Raw genomic sequence first — 6,803 nt, forward strand, 5'->3', positions numbered from 1 at the left:
GTCACTAAACTATAAGAAACAGAAAACCAGGAGCTGGCCTGGCAATCACTGCTAGGCCTTGATGTTCTGTGGAACATACATGTTTTCACAGAATACCAACATCAGACAAGACTGTTGTAAGACCACAATGGAACAAGACAAAAGCAAGTCTATTCTCCAATCATGTCTGAGCACAAACAAAACCAATAACATGTCTAAACCTCAAAAGAACCAAATATACCCTTAGACTGACTGATATGAGTCACAAGCTGTCTTTACCAATTATAGGTGTATCTCTACTCTAGATTTCCTGCCTTCTAGCGAAAATGTTATTAAGATTCCAAGTCATAGTACTCATACTTTTGCTTCCTGACAACACTCAATCCAGAGCAAAGCTCTGCTTCCCTGAACCCTCTCCAAAATCATCTTACAGAAGCCATATTTGCCATTTTTAACTAATTTATTTATTTATGAGACAGCGTCTCACTCTGTGGCTCAGGCTGGAGTACAGTGGCGTGATCTCAGCTCACTGCAACCTCCACCTGCTGGGTTCAAGCGATTCTTCTGCCTCAGCCTCCTGAGTAGCTGGGATTACAGGCGCCCGCCACCACGCCCTGCTAATTTTTGCAGCTTTTGTAGCGACAGGGATTCACCATGTTGGCCAGGCTGGTCTCAAACTCCCGACCTCAGGTGATCCCCCTACCTCAGCCTCCCAAAGTTCTGGGATTACAGGTGCGAACTACCATGCCTGGCCAGTATTTGCCATTTTTAATACCTGTATTTTCCTGAGATATGCCTCACACCAGCTAACCTAGGATTTGCATGTTTCTGGAAGTCCTTGAGAAGAACCTTCGATGTGCTATAATCCTACGGGTTACTTGCCTGCATTGCTCCCTAGTGGTCTGAGGTTTCAGCTGAGATAGTGAGGGTGGAGAGGGGAGGGTGTGACAGTGATGGAAACACACCCCATGTAGATCAGAGACACCAGAAGAGGGCAGGGAGAAAGTTGGGTACTGGCTTTGCTGTGTACTAGTTTGTAAGGCCCTGACAAGGCTGGTGACCTCTCTGAACCTTATAGTTCTTACCTCTAAAATGGAGCTTCCTTCTTCAGGGGACTGGTAAGAATTAGAAGCACAAAGTACATAAAAAGCTTTGTAGAACTGGATTCTTTTTCCCTGGATCCTGGTACCAAGGCAAGATCATGACTTTCCCAGGACCCTTAGCAAAATGTCCTTTTTTTAAAAAATTTAAACCGATTTTTAGGCAGGGTGTGCTGTCTCATGCCGACAATCCAAGCATTTTGGGAGGCCAAGGCGGGAGGCTCACTTGAGGCCAGGAGTTCGAGATTAGCCTGGGCAATATGGTGAGATCCTGTCTCTATAAAAAATGAAAAAATTAGCCAAGTGTGGTGATACGTGCCTGTAGTCCCAGCTACTCAAGAGGCTGAGGTGGGAGGATCTCTTGAGTCCAGATGTTTGAGGCTGCAGTGAGCCGTGATTGTGCCTCTGGGCTCCAGCCTAGGTGACAGAGTGAGATCGTTTCTCAAGAAAGCAAACAGATTAAAAAAAATAATAATACAGCTGCTACCCTGGTTGAAGTAGGGGAATTACTTGGAATTCTCCCTCCAGGGACCACCAGCCCCTTACATGCATCCTGTTTTTCTTTTATGTCCCTGGGGACATAGCCCAAAAGTTCCTGGTTTATACATTGTGCTATTCAAAATACTGCAGTCTCCCACAAATGAAATCTAATCCCATACATGTCATTAAGTCTCATAGATCCAATCCTGTTACGTAAAAGTTGAGGGAGTTACACAGTCCTTTTATGAAACAAGAATTTGTCAAATCAAATGCTGCTTCAGTCTTTGCAGTGGCCTTGGCTGCCACGAGATTCACCCTGCAGTACAAAGTGCTCCAGAAAACCACTTATGTGAGCTGAGCCTCCTGAGTTGCCACGAGCTTCTGGGGCACACACTTCAGAAGCATCCTGATGTGGTGCTTTGCACTCACTCCCTGTTTCTGTTGTTTTGGTGATTGCTGCACATACATTCCAAAAAGAATCACTTACATGTGTTACAGGAAAGGGGTCCTGATCCAGACCCGCAAGAGAGAGTTCTTGGATCTCACATAAGAAAGAATTCAGGGTGAGTCCACAGAGTAAAGTAAAAGTAAGTTCATTAAGAAAGTAAAGCAATAAGAGAATGACTACTCTAGGCTGGGCACGGTGGCTCACACCTGTAATCTCAGCACTCTGGAAGGCCAGGGCAGGCAGATCACCTGAGGTCAGGAGTTCAAAACCAGCCTGGCCAACATGACAAAACCCTGTCTCTACTAAAAGTATAAAAATTAAGCCAGGTGTGGTGGCGGGCGTCTGTAATCCCAGCTACTTGAGAGGCTGAGGCAGGAGAATCAGCTGAACCCAGCAGGCAGAGGTTACAGTGAGCTAAGATCGCGCCACTGTATCCCAGCCTGGGTGACAGAGTGAGAATCTGTCTCAAAAAAACAGACAAACCAAAAAAACAACCCTACTAAGGGCTGCTTGTTGCCCATTTTTATGGTTATTTATTGATGATATGCTAAACAAGGGTTGGATTATTCATGCCTCCCCTTTTTAAACCATATAGGGTCACTTCCTGATGTGTCCGTGACATTTGTAAACTGTCATGGCACCGGTGGGAGTGTGGCAGCGATGCATACCAGAGATCACTCTCGTCGCCATCTTGGTTTTGGTGGGATTTGGCCAGCTTCTTTACCGCAACCTGTTTTATCAGCAAGGTCTTTATGATCTGTATCATGGGCTGACATCCTATCTCACCTTGTGACTTAGAATGCCTTAACAGTCTGGGAATACAGCCCAGTAGGTCTCAGTGGCATATTACCCAGCCCCTACTAAAGATGGAGTTGCTCTGGTTCAGATGTCTCTGACATATGGATTTACCTCTCCAAGTTGCCGCCTGTAACCCTAGGATCAGTACTATGACATTTACATGACCAACCCTCCCAATGCCTGCACAATTTGCCTATTCTGGAAAAAAGTTATTTTAATTCTTTGTTTCCTGTGGGGTTTTTTTTTTCTTTGTTCTTTTTTTTTTTTTTTTTAAGTGAGTGGTTACTTCTAATGTATATGTATCAATAACTTTTATCAGCTTATCTCAGTATCCAGTAACACCATGAAAGTGAATGTGAATGCCAGGCACTTCATAAGAGAATCAGTTACTTGACCAACTGTATTAGTCAGGGTTCTCCAGAGGAACAGGACCAATAGGATGTATGTATATATAAAAAAGGGTTTATTAGGGAGAATTGGCTCACATGATTACAAGGCAAGTCCTACCATAGACTATCTGCATGCTGGGGAAAAAGAGAAGCCAGCAACATGGCTCAGTCCAAGCCTGAAAGCCTCAAAACCAGGGAAGCCCAAGTGTGCCTTCAGTCTGAGGCTGAAAACCTGAGAGCCCCCAGGATGCTACTGGTGTAAGTTGCAGAATCCATGATCCAACAAACTGGAATCTGATGTCCAAGGGCAGAAGGAGATGAAGCAAGCATTGGCACAGGAAGACAGAGAGAGCACGCTAGAGGACACAGCCAGCTGAATATCCCTTCTTCTGCCTGCTTTGTTCCAGCCATGCTGGCAGCCCATTGGATGGTGCCCACCCACCTTGAAGGTAGGTCTTCTTCTCGCAGTCCACTTACTCAAATGTCAATTTCCTCTGAAAACACCGTCACAGACACTCGCAGGAAGTGTTTCACCAGCCAGCTGGCAGCCCTCAGTCCAGTCCAGTTGACACAATGTTAACCATCACACCAACTTTGTTGTTACCTTGTATGCTAGGCAGAGTAATGATCCCCCAAATGCATTCACATTCTAATCCCTGGAACCTGTAAATATGTTATGTTTTATGGCAAGATGGAATTAAAGTTGCAGATGGAGCTAAGTTTGCTGATAAACTGAGTTTAAACAGGGAGATTATCCTAGATTATTTGAGTGGGCCCAATGTAAGCACAAGCATCCTTAAAAGATGAAAAGAGAGGCCATAGAGTGAGTGTCACAGTGATATGATGTGAGAAAAACTTGACCAGCCATTGATAGCTTAGACGATGGAGAAAGGGGCCACAAACCAATAAATGTAGACAGCCTCTCAAAGCTAGAACACACAAGAAACTAGATTCTCTCCTAGAGCCTCCAGAAAGGAATGCAGCCCTGCTGACAACTTAAGGCTGAATGAGACCCATTTTGGACTTCTGACCTCCAGAACTATGACATAACAAAAATATGTTAGGTGTTTTGGCCGGGCGTGGTGGCCCATGCCTGTAATCCCAGCACTTTGGGAGGCCAAGGTGGGCAGATCACGAGGTCAGGAGATCAAGACCGTCCTGGATAACACAGTAAAACCCCATCTCTACTAAAAATACAAAAAATTAGTCAGGCATGGTGGTGGGTACCTGTAGTCCCAGCTACTCAGGAGGCTGAGACAGGAGAATGGCGTGAATCCGGGAGGCGGAGCTTGCAGTGAACCAAGATCACACCACTGCACTTCAGCCTGGGTGACAGAGCAAGACTCCGTCTCAAAAAAAAAAATGTATCTTAGGTGTTTTAAGCCACTAACTTTGTGGTAACTTGTTGCAGCAGCAATAGAAAACTGATACAGTTCAATTTTTTTCATTGGGTTCCTCAGCAAGGAAGACATGAATTCTAAGGGTGTGTTGAAAGCAAGATTCAGATATTTAGCAGGGTAGGAGAAAAGGAAATAATTGAGGCTCTGGCCCTGACTGACACAAATTTTCCTAGTGGATATAGACCTATTTTTTCACAAATGTAAGTGCAACAGTAAATTTCCAAAGCCCATTGGAAAATGTGTCAGTCTCTGATGTTCTGGATAAGGTGCACCCATACCCACACTGTAAAGTTACTAATCTCCCTCCCCATCCCTTGCCATACTGTAATCTTTCGAAGGAAGTCGCGCTGTGCAACCCATACTTGAAGAGCAGTGCTATGGTTTGAATGTCCCCTCCCAAACTCATGTTGAAATTTCATCACCAATGTAATTAAGAGGCAGGATCTTCAAGAGGTGATTAGGTCAGGAGGACTCTGCCCTCATAGTGGATTAATGCTGTTATCTCAGGAGTGGGTTAGTTATCACAAGAGTGGGTTCCTGATAAAAAGAATGAAGCTGACCATCAGCTGAGTAAGAACCTACAGCTCCAGCTACTTGGGAGGCTGGGGCAGGAGGGTTGCTCGAGCCTAGGAGTTCAAAACTGTAGTGTGTTATGATTCTTGTGAACAGTGATTGCACTCCAGCCGGGTAACATAGTGAGACCCTAATTTTTTTTTTTTTTTTTTTTTGAGAAAGAGTCTTGCTCTGCCACTCTCTCCCCAGGCTAGAGTGCAATGGCGTGATCTCGGCTCACTGCAACTTTTGCCTTCCAGGTTCAAGTGACTCTCCTGCCTCGGCCTCCCAGGGATTACAGGTGCCTGCCACTACACCTGGCTAATTTTTTTTCTATTTTTAGTAGAGATGGGGTTTCACCATTTTGACCAGGCTGGTCTTGAACTCCTGACCTCAGATGATCCACCCACCTCGGCCTCCCAAAGTGCTGGGATTACAGGTGTGAGCTACAGTGCCTAGCCGCAAAACACTATCTTAAAAAAAAAAAAGGGAAAAAGTTGAGTTCAGCCAAATTTCCTCTTTGTCCATGTTCGCCTGCCCTTCTGCCATGTTATGATGCAGCACAAAGGCCTTCACAAGATGCTGGTGCCATGCTCTTGGACTTCCCAGCCTCCAGAACCATAAGCCAAATAAACTTCTATTGTTTATAAATTTTCCAGTCTGTGGTATTCTGTTATGCACCAGAAAACAGACTAAGACAGGTGGTGAATTGTGCTTCCTTTTCTTTAGGGTGGAGTATCTAATCCCTTTCCATTGGAATCCCTCTGCATGGGAGATTTGTCTTATCTCCCCTATTTATTAGTTTATTCAATCTTTTTTATATCAATATGGACTCCTGGATATTTATTTTAATCTTTAGCTTATGATTCAATATTACTTTATTTGATTGTGCACATTATTCCAGTGTTAGTCATTTGGAGCACTTGTTGTTTCCTCTGACCCTTTGATTAATGCCCCTCATTGTGTTTTGTTTTGTTTTTCTTTTCCTTTCTGGCACTATAAGATGAATCCTGTATATTTTTCATCTCAAACATTGTATTTTTTATATCTAGAAGTTTAATTTGGGTCTTTTAAAAATTATCTTCTTTTTTCTTTTTTTTTTCCAGGATGAAGTCCCACTCTGTCACCCAGGCTGGAGTGCAGTGGCACAATCTCGGCACAACCTCCGCCTCCCGGGTTCAAGCGATTTTCTTGCCTCAACCTCCTGAGCAGCTGGGATTACAGGCGCCCGCCATCATGCCTGGCTAATTTTTTTGTATTTTTAGTAAAGACAGGGTTTCACCATGTTGGCCAGGCTGGTCTCGAACTCCTGACCTCAGGTGATCCACCCTCCTCAGTCTCCGAAAGTGCTGGAATTACAGGCATGAGCCACTGCACCCAGCCTCCTCTTCTGGCCGGGCACGGTGGCTCACGCCTGTAGTCCCAGCACTTTGGGAGGCCGAGGTGGGTGGATCACGAGGTCAGGAGATCGAGACCATACTCGCCAACACACGGCAAAACACCGTCTCTCAAAAAATACAAAAAAATAGCTGGGCGTGGTGGCGGGTGCCTGTAGTTTCAGCTACTTGGGAGGCTGAGGCAGGAGAATGGTGTGAACCCGGGAGGCAGAGCTTGCAGTGAGCCAAGATCACGCCACTGCACTCCAGCCTGGGCAACA

General features: G+C 45.1%; 1 protein-coding gene across 1 annotated transcript in view; it reads left to right on the forward strand.

Moving 5' to 3' along the window:
- Positions 1–523: 523 nt before the first annotated feature.
- Positions 524–6,803, forward strand: part of L3MBTL1 (l(3)mbt-like 1 (Drosophila)) — a 54,307-nt gene continuing 48,027 nt past the window's right edge. The window contains exon 1 of the mRNA XM_011996476.1: positions 524–528. The gene's annotated coding sequence lies outside the window, so the exon portion shown is untranslated. The remainder of the gene's footprint in view (positions 529–6,803) is intronic.

Source organism: Mandrillus leucophaeus, unplaced genomic scaffold, assembly GCF_000951045.1.
Source record: "Mandrillus leucophaeus isolate KB7577 unplaced genomic scaffold, Mleu.le_1.0 Scaffold516, whole genome shotgun sequence".
Classification (NCBI taxonomy): domain Eukaryota; kingdom Metazoa; phylum Chordata; class Mammalia; order Primates; family Cercopithecidae; genus Mandrillus; species Mandrillus leucophaeus.